Below are 25,571 nucleotides of genomic sequence, written 5' to 3' on the forward strand. Positions count from 1 at the left end.
GTGACACTAGTTATAGATTCCGATGCTTCACTTCAGGTTTACTGTATCCCTTAGACCTTCTTATTGACGATGAAACACAGAAATTGCATCGGAATTAAATACAAAAGGCACAATGCCGACTTAAGTACAAGAAGACTGACTCTTCTTACTGTCTATGTTTGAGCCATTCCTGTGAGACTAGTTATAGATTCCGATGCTTCACTCCAGGTTTACTATATCCCTCTGACCTTCTTATTGACGATGAAACACAGAAATTGCATCGGAATTAAATACAAAAGGCACAATGCAGACTTAAGTACAAGAAGACTGACTCTTCTTGCTGACTATGACTTGAACCATCCCAGTGACACTAGTTATAGATTCCGGTGCTTCACTCCAGGTTTACTTTATCCCTTGTACCTTCTTATTGACGATGAAACACAGAAATTGCATCGGAATTAAATACAAAAGGCACAATTCCGAATTAAGTACAAGAACACTGACTCTTCTTAGTGACTATGATTTTAACCATTCCTGTGACACTAGTTATTGATTCCGATGCTTCGCTTCAGGTTTACTGTATCCCTTGGACCTTCTTATTGAAGATGAAAAACAGAAATTGCATCGGAATTAAATACAAAAGGCACAATGCCGACTTATGAACAAGAATACTGTCTCTTCTTACTGTCACTGTTTTGAACCATCCCAGTGACACTAGTTATAGATTCCGATGCTTCCCTCCAGGTTTACTTTATCCCTTGGACCTTCTTATTGACGATGAAACACAGAAATTGCATCGGAATTAAATACAAAAGGAACAATGCCGACTTTAGTACAAGTACACTGACTCTTCTTACTGACTATGCTTTGATTCATTTCTGTGAAACTAGTTATGGATTCCGATGCTTCACTCCAAGTTTACTGCATCCCTTGTACCTTCTTATTGACGATGAAACACAGAAATTGCATCGGAATTAAATACAAAAAGGCACAATGCCGACTTAAGTACAAGAAGACTGACTCTTCTTAGTGACTATGCTTTTAACCATTCCTGTGACACTAGTTATAGATTCCGTTGCTTCACTTCAGGTTTACTGTATCCCTTAGACCTTCTTATTGACGATGAAACACAGAAATTTAATCGGAATTAACTACAAAAGGCACAATGCCGACTTAAGTACAAGAAGACTGACTCTTCTTACTGACTATGTTTTGAACCATTCCTGTGACACTAGTTATAGATTCCGATGCTTCATTTCTGTTTTACTGTATCCCTCTGACCTTCTTATTGACGATGATACACAGAAATTGCATCGGAATTAAATACTAAAGGCACAATGCCGAATTAAGTACAAGAAGACTGTCTCTTCTTACTGTCGATGTTTTGAACCATTCCTGTGACACTAGTTATAGATTCCGATGCTTCATTCCAGGTTTACTGTATCCCTTAGACCTTCTTATTGACGCTGAAACACAGAAATTGCATCGGAATTAAATACAAAAGGCACAATGCCAACTTAAGTACAAGAAGACTGACTCATCTTACTGTCTATGTTTGAGCCATTCCTGTGAGACTAGTTATAGATTCCGATGCTTCACTCCAGGTTTACTATATCCCTCTGACCTTCTTATTGACGATGAAACACAGAAATTGCATCGGAATTAAATACAAAAGGCACAATGCAGACTTAAGTACAAGAAGACTGACTCTTCTTGCTGACTATGTCTTGAACCATCCCAGTGACACTAGTTATAGATTCCGATGCTTCACTCCAGGTTTACTTTATCCCTTGTACCTTCGTATTGACGATGAAACACAGAAATTGCATCGGAATTAAATACAAAAGGCACAATGCCGACTTAAGTACAAGAACACTGACTCTTCTTAGTGACTATGTTTTTAACCATTCCTGTGACACTAGTTATAGATTCCGATGCTTCACTTCAGGTTTACTGTATCCCTTAGACCTTCTTATTGACGATGAAACACAGAAATTTAATCGGAATTAACTACAAAAGGCACAATGCCGACTGAAGTACAAGAAGACTGACTCTTCTTACTGACTATGTTTTGAACCATTCCTGTGACACTAGTTATAGATTCCGATGCTTCATTTCTGATTTACTGTATCCCTCTGACCTTCTTATTGACGATGATACACAGAAATTGCATCGGAATTAAATACTAAAGGCACAATGCCGAATTAAGTACAAGAAGACTGTCTCTTCTTACTGTCGATGTTTTGAACCATTCCTGTGACACTAGTTATAGATTCCGATGCTTCACTCCAGGTTTACTGTATCCCTTGGACCTTCTTATTGACGATGAAACACAGAGATTGCATCGGAATGAAATAAAAAAGGCACAATGCCGACTTAAGTACAAGGGGACTAATTCTTCTCACTGTCTATGGTTTGAACCATTCCTGTGACACTAGTTATGGATTCCGATGCTTCACTCCCGGTTTACTATATCCCTCTGTCCTTCTTATTGACGATGAAACACAGAAATTGCATCGGAATTAAATACAAAAGGCACAATGCCGACTTTAGTACAAGTAGACTGACTCTCCTTAGTGACTATGATTTGATAAATTCCTGTGACACTAGCTATAGATTCCGATGCTTCACTCCAGGTTTACTGTATCAATTGGACCTTCTTATTGACGATGAAACACAGTAATTGCATCGGAATTAAATAAAAAAGGCACAATGCCGACTTAAGTACAAGTAGACTGACTCTTCGTACTGGCTATGTACTGAAACATTCATGTGACACTAGTTATAGATTCCGGAGCTTCACTTCAGGTTTACTGTATCCCTTGGACTTTCTTATTGACGATGAAACACTGAAATTGCATCGGAGATAAATACAAAAGGCACAATGCCGACTTATGTACAAGAAGACTGACTCTTCTTACTGACTATGCTTTGAACCATTCCTGTGACACTAGTTATAGATTCCGATGCTTCACTCCAGGTTTACTATATCCCATCGACCTTCTTATTGGCGATGAAACACTGAAATTGCATAGGAATTAAATAGAAAAGCACAATGCCGACTTAAGTACAAGAAGACTGACTCTTCCTATGTCTACGTTTTGAAACCATTCCTGTGACACTCGTTATGGATTCCGATGCTTCACTTTAGGTTTACTGTATCCCTCTGACATTCTTATTGATGATGAAACACAGAAATTGGATCGGAATTAAATACAAAAGGCACAATGCCGACTTAAGTACAAGAAGACTGACTCTTCCCACAGTCTATGTTTTGAACCATTCCTGTGACACTAGTTATAGACTCTGATGCTTCACTTCAGGTTTACTGTATCCCTCTGACCTTCTTATTGAAAATGAAAAACAGAAATTGCATCGGAATTAAATACAAAAGGCACAATGCCGACTTATGAACAAGAATACTGTCTCTTCTTACCGTCCATGTTTTGAACCATCCCAGTGACACTAGTTATAGATTCCGATGCTTCACTCCAGGTTTACTTTATCCCTTGGACCTTCTTATTGACGATGAAACACAGAAATTGCATCGGAATTAAATACAAAAGGAACAATGCCGACTTTAGTACAAGTACACTGACTCTTCTTACTGACTATGCTTTGATTCATTCCTGTGACACTAGTTATAGATTCCGATGCTTCACCCCAAGTTTACTGCATTCCTTGTACCTTCTTATTGACGATGAAACAGAGGAAATAGCATCGGAATTAGTTACAAAAGGCACAATGCCGACTTAAGTACAAGAAGACTGACTCTTCTTGCTGTCTATGATTGAGCCATTCCTGTGAGACTAGTTATAGATTCCAATGCTTCACTCCAGGTTTACTATATCCCTTTGACCTTCTTATTGACGATGAAACACAGAAATTGCATCAGAATTAAATAAAAAAGGCACAATGCCGACTTAAGTACAAGAAGACTGACTCTTCTTACTGTCTATGTTTTGAACATTTCCTGTGATACTAGTTATAGATTCCGATGCTTCACTCCAGGTTTACTATATCCCTTCGACCTTCTTATTGGCGATGAAACACTGACATTGCATAGGAATTAAATAGAAAAGGCACAATGCCGACTTAAGTACAAGAAGACTGACTCTTCCTACTGTCTATGTTTTGAACCATTCCTGTGACACTAGTTATAGACTCTGATGCTTCACTTCAGGTTTACTGTATCCCTTGGACCTTCTTATTGAAGATGAAAAACAGAAATTGCATCGGAATTAAATACAAAAGGCACAATGCCGACTTATGAACAAGAATACTGTCTCTTCTTACTGTCTATGTTTTGAACCATCCCACTGACACTAGTTATAGATTCCGATGCTTCACTTCAGGTTTACTGTACCCCTTAGACGTTCTTATTGACGATGAAACACAGAAATTTAATCGGAATTAACTACAAAAGGCACAATGCCGACTTAAGTACAAGAAGACTGACTCTTCTTACTGACTATGTTTTGAACCATTCCTGTGACACTAGTTATAGATTCCGATGCTTCATATCTGATTTACTGTATCCCTCTGACCTTCTTATTGACGATGATACACAGAAATTGCATCGGAATTAAATACTAAAGGCACAATGCCGAATTAAGTACAAGAAGACTGTCTCTTCTTACTGTCGATGTTTTGAACCATTCCTGTGACACTAGTTAAAGATTCCGATGCTTCACTCCAGGTTTACTGTATCCCTTGGACCTTCTTATTGACGATGAAACACAGAGATTGCATCGGAATGAAATAAAAAAGGCACAATGCCGACTTAAGTACAAGAGGACTGACTCTTCTCACTGTCTATGCTTTGAACCATTCCTGTGACACTAGTTATGGATTCCGATGCTCCACTCCCGGTTTACTATATCCCTCTGTCCTTCTTATTGACGATGAAACACAGAAATTGCATCGGAATTAAATACAAAAGAAACAATGCCGACATTAGTACAAGTAGATTGACTCTTCTTACTGACTATGTTTTGATTCATTCCTGTGACACTAGCTATAGATTCCGATGCTTCACTCCAGGTTTACTGTATCCCTTGTACCTTCTTATTGACGATGAAACACAGAAATTGCATTGGAATTAAATACAAAAGGCACAATGCCGACCTAAGTACAAGAGGACTGTCTCTTCTTAGTGAGTATGCTTTTAACCATTCCTGTGACACTAGTTATAGATTCCGATGCTGCACTTCAGGTTTACTGTATCCCTTAGACCTTCTTATTGACAATGAAACACAGAAATTGCATCAGAATTAAGTAAAAAAGGCACAATGCCGACCTAAGTACAAGAGGACTGTCTCTTCTTACTGACTATGTTTTGAACCATTCCTCTGACACTAGTTATACATTCCGATGCTTCATTTCTGATTTACTGTATCCCTCTGACTTTCTTATTGACGATGATGCACAGAAATTGCATCGGAGTTAAATACTAATGGCACAATGCCGAATTAAGTACAAGAAGACTGTCTCTTCTTACTGTCGATGTTTTGAACCATTCCTGTGACACTAGTTATAGATTCCGATGGTTCACTCAAGGTTTACTGTATCCCTTGGACCTTCTTATTGACGATGAAACACAGAAATTGCATCGGAATAAAATACGAAAGGCACAATGATGACTTAAGTACAAGAAGACTGACTCTTCTTACTGACTGTGTGTTGAACCATTCATGTGACACTAGTTATAGATTCCGGTGCTTCACGTCAGTTTTACTGTATCCCTTGTACTTTCTTATTGACGATGAAACACAGAAATTGCATCGGAAATAAATACAAAAGGCACAATGCCGACTTAAGTACAAGAAGACTGACTCTTCTTACTGACTGTGCTTTGAATCATTCCTGTGACACTAGTTATAGATTCCGATGCTTCACTTCAGGTTTACTATTTCCCTTGGACCTTCTTATTGACGATGAAACACAGAAATTGCATCGGAATTAAATACAAAAGGCACAATGCAGACTTAAGTACAAGAAGACTGACTCTTCTTACTGGCTATGTTTTGAAGCATTCCTGTGACACTAGTTATAGATTCCGATGCTTCACTTCAGATTTACTATCTCCCTCTGACCTTCTTATTGACGATGAAACACTGAAACTTCATCGGAATTAAATACAAAAGGCACAATGCCGAATTAAGTACAAGAAAACTCACTCTTCATACTGTCAATGTTTTGAACCATTCCTGTGACACTAGTTATAGATTCCGATGCTTCACTCCAGGTTTACTGTATCCCTCTGACCTTCTTATTGACGATGAGACACAGAAATTGCATCAGAATTAAATAAAAAAGGCACAATGCCGACTTAAGTATAAGAAGACTGACTCTTCTTACTGTCTATGTTTTGAACCATTCCTGTGATACTAGTTATAGATTCAGATTCTTCACTCCACGTTTACTATATCCCTTCGACCTTCTTATTGGCGATGAAACACTGAAATTGCATAGGAATTAAATAGAAAAGGCACAATACCGACTTAAGTACAAGAAGACTGACTCTTCCTACTGTCTATGTTTTGAACCATTCCTGTGACACTAGTTATAGACTCTGATGCTTCACTTCAGGTTTACTGTATCCCTTGGACCTTCTTATTGAAGATGAAAAACAGAAATTGCATCGGAATTACATACAAAAGGCACAATGCCGACTTATGAACAAGAATACTGTCTTTTCTTACTGTCTATGTTTTGAACCATCCCAGTGACACTAGTTATAGATTCCGATGCTTCCCTCCAGGTTTACTTTATCCCTTGGACCTTCTTATTGACGATGAAACACAGAAATTGCATCGGAATTAAATACAAAAGGAACAATGCCGACTTTAGTACAAGTACACTGACTCTTCTTACTGACTATGCTTCGATTCATTCCTGTGACACTAGTTATAGATTCCGATGCTTCACTCCAAATTTACTGCATCCCTTGTACCTTCTTATTGACGATGAAACACAGAAATTGCATCAGAATTGAATAAAAAGGCACAATGCCGACTTAAGTACAAGAAGACTGACTCTTATTAGTGACTATGCTTTTAACCATTCCTGTGACACTAGTTATAGATTCCGATGCTTCACTTCAGGTTTACTGTATCCCTTAGACCTTCTTATTGACGATGAAACACAGAAATTGCATCGGAATTAATTACAAAAGGCACAATGCCGACTTAAGTACAAGAAGACTGACTCTTCTTACTGTCTATGTTTGAGCCATTCCTGTGAGACTAATTATAGATTCCGATGCTTCACTCCAGGTTTACTATATCCCTCTGTCCTTCTTATTGACGATGAAACACAGAAATTGTATCGGAATTAAATACAAAAGGAACAATGCCGACTTTAGTACAAGTAGACTGACTCTTCTAACTGACTATCCTTTGATTCATTCCTGTGACACTAGCTATAGATTCCGATGCTTCACTCCAGGTTTACTGTATCCCTTGTACCTTCTTATTGACGATGAAACACAGAAATTGCATCGGAATTAAATACAAAAGGCACAATGCCGACTTTAGTACAAGTAGACTGACTCTCCTTAGTGACTATGATTTGATAAATTCCTGTGACACTAGCTATAGATTCCGATGCTTCACTCCAGGTTTACTGTATCAATTGGACCTTCTTATTCACGATGAAACACAGTAATTGCATCGGAATTAAATAAAAAAGGCACAATGCCGACTTAAGTACAAGTAGACTGACTCTTCGTACTGGCTATGTACTGAAACATTCATGTGACACTAGTTTTAGATTCCGGAGCTTCACTTCAGGTTTACTGTATCCCTTGGACTTTCTTATTGACGATGAAACACTGAAATTGCATCGGAGACAAATACAAAAGGCACAATGCCGACTTATGTACAAGAAGACTGACTCTTCTTACTGACTATGCTTTGAACCATTCCTGTGACACTAGTTATAGATTCCGATGCTTCACTCCAGGTTTACTATATCCCATCGACCTTCTTATTGGCGATGAAACACTGAAATTGCATAGGAATTAAATAGAAAAGCACAATGCCGACTTAAGTACAAGAAGACTGACTCTTCCTATGTCTACGTTTTGAAACCATTCCTGTGACACTCGTTATGGATTCCGATGCTTCACTTTAGGTTTACTGTATCCCTCTGACATTCTTATTGATGATGAAACACAGAAATTGGATCGGAATTAAATACAAAAGGCACAATGCCGACTTAAGTACAAGAAGACTGACTCTTCCCACAGTCTATGTTTTGAACCATTCCTGTGACACTAGTTATAGACTCTGATGCTTCACTTCAGGTTTACTGTATCCCTCTGACCTTCTTATTGAAAATGAAAAACAGAAATTGCATCGGAATTAAATACAAAAGGCACAATGCCGACTTATGAACAAGAATACTGTCTCTTCTTACCGTCCATGTTTTGAACCATCCCAGTGACACTAGTTATAGATTCCGATGCTTCACTCCAGGTTTACTTTATCCCTTGGACCTTCTTATTGACGATGAAACACAGAAATTGCATCGGAATTAAATACAAAAGGAACAATGCCGACTTTAGTACAAGTACACTGACTCTTCTTACTGACTATGCTTTGATTCATTCCTGTGACACTAGTTATAGATTCCGATGCTTCACCCCAAGTTTACTGCATTCCTTGTACCTTCTTATTGACGATGAAACAGAGGAAATAGCATCGGAATTAGTTACAAAAGGCACAATGCCGACTTAAGTACAAGAAGACTGACTCTTCTTGCTGTCTATGATTGAGCCATTCCTGTGAGACTAGTTATAGATTCCAATGCTTCACTCCAGGTTTACTATATCCCTTTGACCTTCTTATTGACGATGAAACACAGAAATTGCATCAGAATTAAATAAAAAAGGCACAATGCCGACTTAAGTACAAGAAGACTGACTCTTCTTACTGTCTATGTTTTGAACATTTCCTGTGATACTAGTTATAGATTCCGATGCTTCACTCCAGGTTTACTATATCCCTTCGACCTTCTTATTGGCGATGAAACACTGACATTGCATAGGAATTAAATAGAAAAGGCACAATGCCGACTTAAGTACAAGAAGACTGACTCTTCCTACTGTCTATGTTTTGAACCATTCCTGTGACACTAGTTATAGACTCTGATGCTTCACTTCAGGTTTACTGTATCCCTTGGACCTTCTTATTGAAGATGAAAAACAGAAATTGCATCGGAATTAAATACAAAAGGCACAATGCCGACTTATGAACAAGAATACTGTCTCTTCTTACTGTCTATGTTTTGAACCATCCCACTGACACTAGTTATAGATTCCGATGCTTCACTTCAGGTTTACTGTACCCCTTAGACGTTCTTATTGACGATGAAACACAGAAATTTAATCGGAATTAACTACAAAAGGCACAATGCCGACTTAAGTACAAGAAGACTGACTCTTCTTACTGACTATGTTTTGAACCATTCCTGTGACACTAGTTATAGATTCCGATGCTTCATATCTGATTTACTGTATCCCTCTGACCTTCTTATTGACGATGATACACAGAAATTGCATCGGAATTAAATACTAAAGGCACAATGCCGAATTAAGTACAAGAAGACTGTCTCTTCTTACTGTCGATGTTTTGAACCATTCCTGTGACACTAGTTAAAGATTCCGATGCTTCACTCCAGGTTTACTGTATCCCTTGGACCTTCTTATTGACGATGAAACACAGAGATTGCATCGGAATGAAATAAAAAAGGCACAATGCCGACTTAAGTACAAGAGGACTGACTCTTCTCACTGTCTATGTTTTGAACCATTCCTGTGACACTAGTTATGGATTCCGATGCTCCACTCCCGGTTTACTATATCCCTCTGTCCTTCTTATTGACGATGAAACACAGAAATTGCATCGGAATTAAATACAAAAGAAACAATGCCGACATTAGTACAAGTAGATTGACTCTTCTTACTGACTATGTTTTGATTCATTCCTGTGACACTAGCTATAGATTCCGATGCTTCACTCCAGGTTTACTGTATCCCTTGTACCTTCTTATTGACGATGAAACACAGAAATTGCATTGGAATTAAATACAAAAGGCACAATGCCGACCTAAGTACAAGAGGACTGTCTCTTCTTAGTGAGTATGCTTTTAACCATTCCTGTGACACTAATTATAGATTCCGATGCTGCACTTCAGGTTTACTGTATCCCTTAGACCTTCTTATTGACAATGAAACACAGAAATTGCATCAGAATTAAGTAAAAAAGGCACAATGCCGACCTAAGTACAAGAGGACTGTCTCTTCTTACTGACTATGTTTTGAACCATTCCTCTGACACTAGTTATACATTCCGATGCTTCATTTCTGATTTACTGTATCCCTCTGACTTTCTTATTGACGATGATGCACAGAAATTGCATCGGAGTTAAATACTAATGGCACAATGCCGAATTAAGTACAAGAAGACTGTCTCTTCTTACTGTCGATGTTTTGAACCATTCCTGTGACACTAGTTATAGATTCCGATGGTTCACTCAAGGTTTACTGTATCCCTTGGACCTTCTTATTGACGATGAAACACAGAAATTGCATCGGAATAAAATACGAAAGGCACAATGATGACTTAAGTACAAGAAGACTGACTCTTCTTACTGACTGTGTGTTGAACCATTCATGTGACACTAGTTATAGATTCCGGTGCTTCACGTCAGTTTTACTGTATCCCTTGTACTTTCTTATTGACGATGAAACACAGAAATTGCATCGGAAATAAATACAAAAGGCACAATGCCGACTTAAGTACAAGAAGACTGACTCTTCTTACTGACTGTGCTTTGAATCATTCCTGTGACACTAGTTATAGATTCCGATGCTTCACTTCAGGTTTACTATTTCCCTTGGACCTTCTTATTGACGATGAAACACAGAAATTGCATCGGAATTAAATACAAAAGGCACAATGCAGACTTAAGTACAAGAAGACTGACTCTTCTTACTGGCTATGTTTTGAAGCATTCCTGTGACACTAGTTATAGATTCCGATGCTTCACTTCAGATTTACTATCTCCCTCTGACCTTCTTATTGACGATGAAACACTGAAACTTCATCGGAATTAAATACAAAAGGCACAATGCCGAATTAAGTACAAGAAAACTCACTCTTCATACTGTCAATGTTTTGAACCATTCCTGTGACACTAGTTATAGATTCCGATGCTTCACTCCAGGTTTACTGTATCCCTCTGACCTTCTTATTGACGATGAAACACAGAAATTGCATCAGAATTAAATAAAAAAGGCACAATGCCGACTTAAGTATAAGAAGACTGACTCTTCTTACTGTCTATGTTTTGAACCATTCCTGTGATACTAGTTATAGATTCAGATTCTTCACTCCACGTTTACTATATCCCTTCGACCTTCTTATTGGCGATGAAACACTGAAATTGCATAGGAATTAAATAGAAAAGGCACAATACCGACTTAAGTACAAGAAGACTGACTCTTCCTACTGTCTATGTTTTGAACCATTCCTGTGACACTAGTTATAGACTCTGATGCTTCACTTCAGGTTTACTGTATCCCTTGGACCTTCTTATTGAAGATGAAAAACAGAAATTGCATCGGAATTACATACAAAAGGCACAATGCCGACTTATGAACAAGAATACTGTCTTTTCTTACTGTCTATGTTTTGAACCATCCCAGTGACACTAGTTATAGATTCCGATGCTTCCCTCCAGGTTTACTTTATCCCTTGGACCTTCTTATTGACGATGAAACACAGAAATTGCATCGGAATTAAATACAAAAGGAACAATGCCGACTTTAGTACAAGTACACTGACTCTTCTTACTGACTATGCTTCGATTCATTCCTGTGACACTAGTTATAGATTCCGATGCTTCACTCCAAATTTACTGCATCCCTTGTACCTTCTTATTGACGATGAAACACAGAAATTGCATCAGAATTGAATAAAAAGGCACAATGCCGACTTAAGTACAAGAAGACTGACTCTTATTAGTGACTATGCTTTTAACCATTCCTGTGACACTAGTTATAGATTCCGATGCTTCACTTCAGGTTTACTGTATCCCTTAGACCTTCTTATTGACGATGAAACACAGAAATTGCATCGGAATTAATTACAAAAGGCACAATGCCGACTTAAGTACAAGAAGACTGACTCTTCTTACTGTCTATGTTTGAGCCATTCCTGTGAGACTAATTATAGATTCCGATGCTTCACTCCAGGTTTACTATATCCCTCTGTCCTTCGTATTGACGATGAAACACAGAAATTGCATCGGAATTAAATACAAAAGGAACAATGCCGACTTTAGTACAAGTAGATTGACTCTTCTTACTGACTATGTTTTGATTCATTCCTGTGACACTAGCTATAGATTACGATGCTTCACTCCAGGTTTACTATATCCCTCTGACCTTCTTATTGACGATGAAACACAGAAATTGCATCGGAATTAAATACAAAAGGCACTATGCCGAATTAAGTACAAGAAAACTGACTCTTCTTACTGTCAATGTTTTGAACCATTCCTGTGACACTAGTTATAGATTCCGATTCTTCACTCCAGGTTTACTGTATCCCTCTGACCTTCTTATTGACGATGAAACACAGAAATTGCATCAGAATTAAATAAAAAAGGCACAATGCCGACTTAAGTACAAGAAGACTGACTCTTCCTACTGTCTATGTTTTGAACCATTCCTGTGACACTAGTTATAGACTCTGATGCTTCACTTCAGGTTTACTGTATCCCTTGGACCTTCTTATTGAAGATGAAAAACAGAAATTGCATCGGAATTAAGTACAAAAGGCACAATGCCGACTTATGAACAAGAATACTGTCTCTTCTTACTGTCTATGCTTTGAACCATCCCAGTGACACTAGTTATAGATTCCGATGCTTCCCTCCAGGTTTACTTTATCCATTGAACCTTCTTATTGACGATGAAACACAGAAATTTCATCGGAATTAAATACAAAATTAACAATGCCGACTTTAGTACAAGTACACTGACTCTTCTTACTGACTATGCTTTGATTCATTCCTGTGACACTAGTTATAGATTCCGATGCTTCACTCCAAGTTTACTGCATCCGTTGTACCTTCTTATTGACGATGAAACACAGAAATTGCATCGGAATTAAATACAAAACGCACAATGCCGACTTAAGTACAAGAAGACTGACTCTTATTAGTGACTATGCTTTTAACCATTCCTGTGACACTAGTTATAGATTCCGATGCTTCACTTCAGGTTTACTGTATCCCTTAGACCTTCTTATTGACGATGAAACACAGAAATTGCATCGGAATTAAATACAAAAGGCACAATGCCGACTTAAGTACAAGAAGACTGACTCTTCTTACTGTCTATGTTTGAGCCATTCCTGTGAGACTAGTTATAGATTCCGATGCTTCACTCCAGGTTTACTATATCCCTCTGACCTTCTTATTGACGATGAAACACAGAAATTGCATCGGAATTAAATACAAAAGGCACAATGCAGTTTTAAGTACAAGAAGAATGACTCTTCTTGCTGACTATGACTTGAACCATCCCAGTGACACTAGTTATAGATTCCGATGCTTCACTCCAGGTTTACTTTATCCCTTGTACCTTCTTATTGACGATGAAACACAGAAATTGCATCGGAATTAAATACAAAATGCACAATTCCGAATTAAGTACAAGAACACTGACTCTTCTTAGTGACTATGCTTTTAACCATTCCTGTGACACTAGTTATTGATTCCGATGCTTCACTTCAGGTTTACTGTATCCCTTGGACCTTCTTATTGAAGATGAAAAACAGAAATTGCATCGGAATTAAATACAAAAGGCACAATGCCGACTTATGAACAAGAATACTGTCTCTTCTTACTGTCACTGTTTTGAACCATCCCAGTGACACTAGTTATAGATTCCGATGCTTCCCTCCAGGTTTACTTCATCCCTTGGACCTTCGTATTGACGATGAAACACAGAAATTGCATCGGAATTAAATTCAAAAGGAACAATGCCGACTTTAGTACAAGTACACTGACTCTTCTTACTGACTATGCTTTGATTCATTCCTGTGAAACTAGTTATAGATTCCGATGCTTCACTCCAAGTTTACTGCATCCCTTGGACCTTCTTATTGACGATGAAACACAGAAATTGCATCGGAATTAAATACAAAAGGCACAATGCCGACTTAAGTACAAGAAGACTGACTCTTCTTAGTGACTATGCTTTTAACCATTCCTGTGACACTAGTTATACATTCCGATGCTTCACTTCAGGTTTACTGTATCCCTTAGACCTCCTTATTGACGATGAAACACAGAAATTTAATCGGAATTAACTACAAAAGGCACAATGCCGACTTAAGTACAAGAAGACTGACTCTTCTTACTGACTATGTTTTGAACCATTCCTGTGACACTAGTTATAGATTCCGATGCTTCATTTCTGATTTACTGTATCCCTCTGACCTTCTTATTGACGATGATACACAGAAATTGCATCGGAATTAAATACTAAAGGCACAATGCCGAATTAAGTACAAGAAGACTGTCTCTTCTTACTGTCGATGTGTTGAACCATTCCTGTGACACTAGTTATAGATTCCGATGCTTCACTCCAGGTTTACTGTATCCCTTGTACCTTCTTATTGACGATGAAACACTGAAATTGCATCGGAATTAAATACAAAAGGCACAATGCCGACTTAAGTACAAGAAGACTGACTCTTCTTAGTGTGTATGCTTTTAACCATTCCTGTGACACTAGTTATAGATTCCGATGCTGCACTTCAGGTTTACTGCATCCCTTAGACCTTCTTATTGACAATGAAACACAGAAATTGTGTCAGAATTAAGTAAATAAGGCACAATGCCGACTTAAGTACAAGAGGACTGACTCTTCTTATTGACTATGTTTTGAACCATTCCTCTGACACTAGTTATACATTCCGATGCTTCATTTCTGATTTACTGTATCCCTCTGACTTTCTTATTGACGATGATACACAGATATTGCATCGGAATTAAATACTAATGGCACAATGCCGAATTAAGAACAAGAAGACTGTCTCTTCTTACTGTCGATGTTTTGAACCATTCCTGTGACACTAGTTATAGATTCCGATAGTTCATTCCAGGTTTACTGTATCCCTTGGACCTTCTTATTGACGATGAAACACAGAAATTGCATCGGAATAAAATACAAAAGGCACAATGACGACTTAAGTACAAGAAGACTGACTCTTCTTACCGACTATGTATTGAACCTTTCATGTGACACTAGTTATAGATTCCGGTGCTTCACGTCAGGTTTACTGTATCCCTTGGACTCTCTTATTGACGATGAAACACAGAAATTGCATCGGAAATAAATACAAAAGGCACAATGCCAACTTAAGTACAAGAAGACTGACTCTTCTTACTGTCTGTGCTTTGAACCATTCCTGTGACACTAGTTATAGATTCCGATGCTTCACTTCAGGTTTACTATTTCCCTTGGACCTTCTTATTGACGATGAAACACTGAAATTGCATCGGAATTAAATACAAAAGGAACAATGCCGACTTTAGTACAAGTACACTGACTCTTCTTACTGACTATGCTTTGATTCATTCCTGTGACACTAGTTATAGATTCCGATGCTTCACTCCAAGTTTTCTGCATCTCTTGTACCTTCTTATTGACGATGAAACACAGAAATTTCATCGGAATTAAATACAAAAGGCACAATGCCGACTTAAGTTCAAGAAGACTGACTCTTATTAGTGACTATGCTTTTAACCATTCCTGTGACACTAGTTATAGATTCCGATGCTTCACTTCAGGTTTACTGTATCCCTTAGACCTTCTTATTGACGCTGAAACACAGAAATTGCATCGGAATTAAATACAAAAGGCACAATGCCAACTTAAGTACAAGAAGACTGACTCATCTTACTGTCTATGTTTGAGCCATTCCTGTGAGACTAGTTATAGATTCCGATGCTTCACTCCAGGTTTACTATATCCCTCTGACCTTCATATTGACGATGAAACACAGAAATTGCATCGGAATTAAATACAAAAGGCTCAATGCAGACTTAAGTACAAGAAGACTGACTCTTCTTGCTGACTATGTCTTGAACCATCCCAGTGACACTAGTTATAGATTCCGATGCTTCACTCCAGGTTTACTTTATCCCTTGTACCTTCTTATTGACGATGAAACACAGAAATTGCATCGGAATTAAATACAAAAGGCACAATGCCGACTTAAGTACAAGAACACTGACTCTTCTTAGTGACTATGTTTTTAACCATTCCTGTGACACTAGTTATAGATTCCGATGCTTCACTTCAGGTTTACTGTATCCCTTAGACCTTCTTATTGACGATGAAACACAGAAATTTAATCGGAATTAACTACAAAAGGCACAATGCCGACTGAAGTACAAGAAGACTGACTCTTCTTACTGACTATGTTTTGAACCATTCCTGTGACACTAGTTATAGATTCCGATGCTTCATTTCTGATTTACTGTATCCCTCTGACCTTCTTATTGACGATGATACACAGAAATTGCATCGGAATTAAATACTAAAGGCACAATGCCGAATTAAGTACAAGAAGACTGTCTCTTCTTACTGTCGATGTTTTGAACCATTCCTGTGACACTAGTTATAGATTCCGATGCTTCACTCCAGGTTTACTGTATCCCTTGGACCTTCTTATTGACGATGAAACACAGAGATTGCATCGGAATGAAATAAAAAAGGCACAATGCCGACTTAAGTACAAGGGGACTAATTCTTCTCACTGTCTATGTTTTGAACCATTCCTGTGACACTAGTTATGGATTCCGATGCTTCACTCCCGGTTTACTATATCCCTCTGTCCTTCTTATTGACGATGAAACACAGAAATTGCATCGGAATTAAATACAAAAGGAACAATGCCGACTTTAGTACAAGTAGATTGACTCTCCTTACTGACTATGTTTTGATTCATTCCTGTGACACTAGCTATAGATTCCGATGCTTCACTCCAGGTTTACTGTATCCCTTGTACCTTCTTATTGACGATGAAACACAGAAATTGCATCGGAATTAAATACAAAAGGCACAATGCCGACTTAAGTACAAGAAGACTGTCTCTTCTTCGTGACTATGCTTTTAACCATTCCTGTGACACTAGTTATGGATTCCGATGCTGCACTTCAGGTTTACTGTATCCCTTAGACCTTCTTATTGACAATGAAACACAGAAATTGCATCAGAATTAAGTAAAAAAGGCACAATGCCGACTTAAGTACAAGAGGACTGACACTACTTACTGTCTATGTTTTGAACCATTCCTCTGACACTAGTTATACATTCCGATGCTTCATTTCTGATTTACTGTATCCCTCTGACTTTCTTATTGACGATGATACACAGAAATTGCATCGGAATTATATACTAATGACACAATGCCGAATTAAGTACAAGAAGACTGTCTCTTCTTACTGTCGATGTTTTGAACCATTCCTGTGACACTAGTTATAGATTCCGATGGTTCACTCCAGGTTTACTGTATCCCTTGGACCTTCTTATTGACGATGAAACACGGAAATTGCATCGGAATAAAATACAAAAGGCACAATGACAAGTACAAGAAGACTGACTCTTCTTACTGACTATGTATTGAACCATTCATGTGACACTAGTTATAGATTCCGGTGCTTCACGTCAGGTTTACTCTATCCCTTGGACTTTCTTATTGACGATGAACTACAGAAATTGCATCGGAAATAAATACAAAAGGCACAATGCCGACTTAAGTACAAGAAGACTGACTCTTCTTACTGACTGTGCTTTGAACCATTCCTGTGACACTAGTTATAGATTCCGATGCTTCACTTCAGGTTTACTGTTTCCCTTGGACCTTCTTATTGACGATGAAACACAGAAATTGCATCGGAATTAAATACAAATGGCACAATGCAGACTTAAGTACAAGAAGACTGACTCTTCTTACTGACTATGTTTTGAAGCATTCCTGTGACACTAGTTATAGATTCCGATGCTTCACTTCAGATTTACTATATCCCTCTGACCTTGTTATTGACGATGAAACACAGAAATTGCATCGGAATTAAGTACAAAACGCACAGTGCCGAATTAAGTACAAGAAAACTGACTCTTCTTACTGTCAATGTTTTGAACCATTCCTGTGACACTAGTTATAGATTCCGATGCTTCACTCCAGGTTTACTGCATCCCTCTGACCTTCTTATTGACGATGAAACACAGAAATTGCATCAGAATTAAATAAAAAAGGCACAATGCCGACTTAAGTACAAGAAGACTGACTCTTCTTACTGTCTGTGTTTTGAACCATTCCTGTGATACTAGTTATAGATTCCGATGCTTCACTCCAGGTTTACTATATCCCTTCGACCTTCTTATAGGCGATGAAACACTGAAATTGCATAGGAATTAAATGGAAAAGGCTCAATGCCGACTTAAGTACAAGAAGACTGACTCTTCCTACAGTCTATGTTTTAAACCATTCCTGTGACACTAGTTATAGACTCTGATGCTTCACTTCAGGTTTACTGTATCCCTTGGACCTTCTTATTGAAGATGAAAAACAGAAATTGCATCGGAATTAAATACAAAAGGCACAATGCCGACTTATGAACAAGAATACTGTCTCTTCATACTGTCTATGTTTTGAACCATCCCAGTGACACTAGTTATAGATTCCGATGCTTCCCTCCAGGTTTACTTTATCCCTTGGACCTTCTTATTGACGATGAAACACAGAAATTGCATCCAAATTAAATACAAAAGGAACAATGCTGACTTTAGTACAAGTACACTGACTCTTCTTACTGACTATGCTTTGATTCATTCCTGTGACCCTAGTTAGAGATTCCGATGCTTCACTCCAAGTTTACTGCATCCCTTGTACCTTCTTATTGACGATGAAACACAGAAATTGCATCGGAATTAAATACAAAAGGCACAATGCCGACTTAAGTACAAGAAGACTGACTCTTATTAGTGACTATGCTTTTAACCATTCCTGTGACACTAGTTATACATTCCGATGCTTCACTTCAGGTTTACTGTATCCCTTAGACCTTCTTATTGACGATGAAACACAGAAATTGCATCGGAATTAAATACAAAAGGCACAATGCCGACTTAAGTACAAGAAGACTGACTTCTCTTACTGTCTATGTTTGAGCCATTTCTTTGAGACTAGTTATAGATTCCGATGGTTCACTCCAGGTTTACTGTATCCCTTGGACCTTCTTATTGACGATGAAACACAGAAATTGCATCGGAATTAAATAAAATAAGCACAATGCCGACTTAAGTACAAGAAGACTGACTCTTCTTACTGTCTATGTTTGAACCATTCCTGTGACACTAGTTATATATTCCGATTCTTCACTACAGGTTTACTATATCCCTCTGACCTTCTTATTGACGATGAAACACAGAAACAGCATCGGAATAAAATAGAAAAGGTACAATACCGACTTAAGTACAGGAAGAAAGAGTCTTCCTACTGTTTATGTGTTGAACCATTCCTGTGACACTAGTTATAGATTACAATGCTTCACTAAAGGTTTACTGTATCCCTTGGACCTACTTATTGACGATGAAACACAGAAATTGCATCGGAATAAAATACGAAATGCACAATGACGACTTAAGTACAAGAAGACTGACTCTTCTTACTGACTATGTATTGAACCATTCATGTGACACTAGTTATAGATCCCGATGCTTCACTTCAGATTTACTATATCCCTCTGACCTTCTTATTGACGATGAAACACAGAGATTGCATCGGAATTAAATAAAAAAGGCACAATGCCGACTTAAGTACAAGAGGACTGACTCTTCTCACTGTCTATGTTTTGAACCATTCCTGTGACACTAGTTATGGATTCCTATGCTTCACTCCCGGTTTACTATATCCCTCTGTCCTTCTTATTGACGATGAAACACAGAAATTGTATCGGAATTAAATACAAAAGGAACAATGCCGACTTTAGTACAAGTAGACTGACTCTTCTAACTGACTATGCTTTGATTCATTCCTGTGACACTAGCTATAGATTCCGATGCTTCACTCCAGGTTTACTGTATCCCTTGTACCTTCTTATTGACGATGAAACACAGAAATTGCATCGGAATTAAATACAAAAGGCACAATGCCGACTTTAGTACAAGTAGACTGACTCTCCTTGCTGACTATGATTTGATAAATTCCTGTGACACTAGCTATAGATTCCGATGCTTCACTCCAGGTTTACTGTATCAATTGGACCTTCTTATTGACGATGAAACACAGTAATTGCATCGGAATTAAATAAAAAAGGCACAATGCCGACTTAAGTACAAGTAGACTGACTCTTCGTACTGGCTATGTACTGAAACATTCATGTGACACTAGTTATAGATTCCGGAGCTTCACTTCAGGTTTACTGTATCCCTTGGACTTTCTTATTGACGATGAAACACTGAAATTGCATCGGAAATAAATACAAAAGGCACAATGCCGACTTATGTACAAGAAGACTGACTCTTCTTACTGACTATGCTTTGAACCATTCCTGTGACACTAGTTATAGATTCCGATGCTTCACTCCAGGTTTACTATATCCCATCGACCTTCTTATTGGCGATGAAACACTGAAATTGCATAGGAATTAAATAGAAAAGCACAATGCCGACTTAAGTACAAGAAGACTGACTCTTCCTACTGTCTACGTTTTGAACCATTCCTGTGACACTCGTTATGGATTCCGATGCTTCACTTTAGGTTTACTGTATCCCTCTGACATTATTATTGATGATGAAACACAGAAATTGCATCGGAATTAAATACAAAAGGCACAATGCCGACTTAAGTACAAGAAGACTGACTCTTCCCACAGTCTATGTTTTGAACCATTCCTGTGACACTAGTTATAGACTCTGATGCTTCACTTCAGGTTTACTGTATCCCTCTGACCTTCTTATTGAAAATGAAAAACAGAAATTGCATCGGAATTAAATACAAAAGGAACAATGCCGACTTTAGTACAAGTACACTGACTCTTCTTACTGACTATGCTTTGATTCATTCCTGTGACACTAGTTATAGATTCCGATGCTTCACCCCAAGTTTACTGCATTCCTTGTACCTTCTTATTGACGATGAAACAGAGGAAATAGCATCGGAATTAGTTACAAAAGGCACAATGCCGACTTAAGTACAAGAAGACTGACTCTTCTTGCTGACTATGATTGAGCCATTCCTGTGAGACTAGTTATAGATTCCAATGCTTCACTCCAGGTTTACTATATCCCTTTGACCTTCTTATTGACGATGAAACACAGAAATTGCATCTTAATTAAATATAAAAGGCACAATGCCGACTTAAGTACAAGAAGACTGACTCTTCTTACTGACTATGCTTTGAACCATTCCTGTGACACTAGTTATAGATTCCAATGCTTCACTAAAGGATTACTGTTTCCCTTGGACCTTCGTATTGACGATGAAACACAGAAATTGCATCGGAATTAAATATAAAAGGCACAATGCTGACTTAAGTACAAGAAGACTGACTCTTCCTACTGACTATGCTTTGAACCATTCCTGTGACACAAGTTATAGATTCCGATGCTTCACTTCAGGTTTACTGATTCCCTTGGACCTTGTTATTGACGATGAAACACAGAAATCGCATCGGAATTAAATACAAAAGGCACAATGCAGACTTAAGTACAAGAAGACTAACTCTTCTTGCTGACTATGTCTTGAACCATCCCAGCGACACTAGTTATAGATTCCGATGCTACACTCCAGGTTTACTTTATCCCTTGGACCTTTTTATCGACGATGAAACACAGAAATTGCATCGGAATTAAATACAAAAGGCACAATGCCGACTTAAGTACAAGAAGACTGACTCTTCTTAGTTACTATGCTTTTAACCATTCCTGTGACACTAATTATAGATTCCGATGCTTCACTTCAGGTTTACTGTATGCCTTAGACCTTCTTATTGACGATGAAACAAGGAAATTGCATCGGAATTAAATACAAAAGGCACAATCCCGACTTAAGTACAAGAAGACTGACTCTTCATACTGACTATGTTTTGAACCATTCCTGTGACACTAGTTATAGATTCCGATGCTTCATTTCCGATTTACTGTATCCCTCTGACCTTCTTATTGACGATGAAACACAGAGATTGCATCGGAATTAAATAAAATAGGCACAATGCCGACTTAAGTACAAGAAGACAGACTCTTCTTACTGTCTATGTTTGAACCATTCCTGTGAGACTAGTTATATATTCCGATGCTTCACTTCAGATTTACTATATCCCTCTGACCTTCTTATTGACGATGAAACACAGAGATTGCATCGGAGTTAAATAAAAAAGGCACAATGCCGACTTAAGTACAAGAGGACTGACTCTTCTCACTGTCTATGTTTTGAACAATTCCTGTGACACTAGTTATGGATTCCTATGCTTCACTCCTGGTTTACTATACCCCTCTGTCCTTCTTATTGACGATGAAACACAGAAATTGCATCGGAATTAAATACAAAGGGAACAATGCCGACTTTAGTACAAGTAGACTGACTCTTATTACTGACTATGTTTTGATTCATTCCTGTGACACTAGCTATAGAATCCGATGCTTCACTAAAGGTTTACTGTATCCCTTGGACCTACTTATTGACGATGAAACACAGAAATTGCATCGGAATAAAATACAAAAGGCACAATGGCGACTTAAATACAAGAAGACTGACTCTTTTTACTGACTATGTATTGAACCATTCATGTGACACTAGTTATAGATTCCGATGCTTCACTTCAGATTTACTATATCCCTCTGACCTTCTTATTGACGATGAAACACAGAGATTGCATCGGAGTTAAATAAAAAAGCACAATGCCGACTTAAGTACAAGAGGACTGACTCTTCTCACTGTCTATGTTTTGAACAATTCCTGTGACACTAGTTATGGATTCCTATGCTTCACTCCTGGTTTACTATACCCCTCTGTCCTTCTTATTGACGATGAAACACAGAAATTGCATCGGAATTAAATACAAAAGGAACAATGCCGACTTTAGTACAAGTAGACTGACTCTTATTACTGACTATGTTTTGATTCATTCCTGTGACACTAGCTATAGAATCCGATGCTTCACTCCAGGTTAACTGTATCCCTTGTACCTTCTTATTGACGATGAAACACAGAAATTGCATCGGAATTAAATACAAAAGGCACAATGCCGATTTTAGTACAAGTAGACTGACTCTCCTAACTGACTATGATTTGATTAATTCCTGTGACACTAGCTATAGATTCCGATGCTTCACTCCAGGTTTACTGTATCAATTGGACCTTCTTATTGACGATGAAACACAGTAATTGCATCGGAATTAAATAAAAAAGGCACAATGACGACTTAAGTACAAGTAGAATGACTCTTCTTACTGTCTATGTTTGAACCATTCCTGTGACACTAGTTATATATTCCGATTCTTCACTCCATGTTTACTGTATCCCTTGTACCTTCTTATTGTCGATGAAACACAGAAATTGCATCGCAATAAAATACAAAAGGCACAATGGCGACTTAAGTACAAGAAGACTGACTCTTCTTACTGGCTATGAATTGAAACATTCATGTGACACTAGTTATAGATTCCGGAGCTTCACTTCAGGTATACTGTATCCCTTGGACTTTCTTATTGACGATGAAACACAGAAATTGCATCGGAAATAAATACAAAAGGCACAATGCCGACTTAAGTACAAGAAGACTGACTCTTCTTACTGACTATGCTTTGAGCCATTCCTGTGACACTAGTTATAGATTCCGATGCTTCACTTCAGCTTTACTGTTTCCCTTGGACCTTCTTAGTGACGATGAAACACAGAAATTGCATCGGAATTAAATACAAAAGGCACACTGCACACTTAAGTACTAGAAGACTGACTCTTCTTACTGACTATGTTTTGAAGCAGTCCTGTGACACTAGTTATAGATTCCGATGCTTCACTTCAGATTTACTATGTCCCACTGACCTTCTTATTGACGATGAAACACAGAAATTGCATCGGAATTAAATACAAAAGGCACAATGCCGAATTAAGTACAAGAAAACTGACTCTTCTTACTGTCGATGTTTTGAACCATTCCTGTGACACTAGTTTTAGATTCCATTGCTTCACTCCAGGTTTACTGTATTCCTCTGACCTTATTGACGATGAAACACAGAAAATGCATCAGAATTAAATAAAAAAGGCACAATGCCGACTTAAGTACAAGAAGACTGACTCTTCTTACTGTCTATGTTTTGAACCATTCCTGTGATACTAGTTTTAGATTCCGATGCTTCACTCCAGGTTTACTATATCCCATCGACCTTCTTATTGGCGATGAAACACTGAAATTGCATAGGAATTAAATACAAAAGGCACAATGCCGACTTAAGTACAAGAAGACTGACTCTTCCTACTGTCTATGTTTTGAAACATTCCTGTGACACTCGTTATAGATTCCGATGCTTCACTTTAGGTTTACTGTATCCCTCTGACATTCTTATTGATGATGAAACACAGAAATTGCATCGGAATTATATACAAAAGGCACAATGCCGACTTATGAACAAGAATACTGTCTCTTCTTACCGTCCATGTTTTGAACCATCCCAGTGACACTAGTTATAGATTCCGATGCTTCTCTCCAGGTTTCCTTTATCCCTTGGACCTTGTTATTGACGATGAAACACAGAAATTGCATCGGATTTAAATACAAAAGGAACAATGCCGACTTTAGTACAAGTAGACTGACTCTTCTTACTGACTATGTTTTGATTCATTCCTGTCACACTAGTTATTGATTCCGATGCTTCACTCCACGTTTGCTGCATCCCTTGTACCTTCTTATTGACGATGAAACACAGAAATTGCATCGGAATCAAATTCAAAAGGCACAATGCCGACTTAAGTACAAGAAGACTGACTCATCTTAGTTACTATGCTTTTAACCATTCCTGTGACACTAGTTATAGATTCCGATGCTTCACTTCAGGTTTACTGTATCCCTTAGACCTTCTTATTGACGATGAAACAAGGAAATTGCATCGGAATTAAATACAAAAGGCAGAATGCCGACTTAAGTACAAGAAGACTGACTCTTCTTACTATCTATGATTGAGCCATTCCTGTGAGACTAGTTATAGATTCCGATGCTTCACTCCAGGTTTACTATATCCCTTTGACCTTCTTATTGACGATGAAACACAGAAATTGCATCTTAATTAAATATAAAAGGCACAATGCCGACTTAAGTACAAGAAGACTGACTCTTCTTAGTTACTATGCTTTTAACCATTCCTGTGACACTAGTTATAGACTCTGATGCTTCACTTCAGGTTTACTGTATCCCTCTGACCTTCTTATTGAAAATGAAAAACAGAAATTGCATCGGAATTAAATACAAAAGGCACAATGCCGACTTATGAACAAGAATACTGT

This window comes from Schistocerca piceifrons, unplaced genomic scaffold (assembly GCF_021461385.2).
Source record: "Schistocerca piceifrons isolate TAMUIC-IGC-003096 unplaced genomic scaffold, iqSchPice1.1 HiC_scaffold_2203, whole genome shotgun sequence".
Lineage (NCBI taxonomy): Eukaryota > Metazoa > Arthropoda > Insecta > Orthoptera > Acrididae > Schistocerca > Schistocerca piceifrons.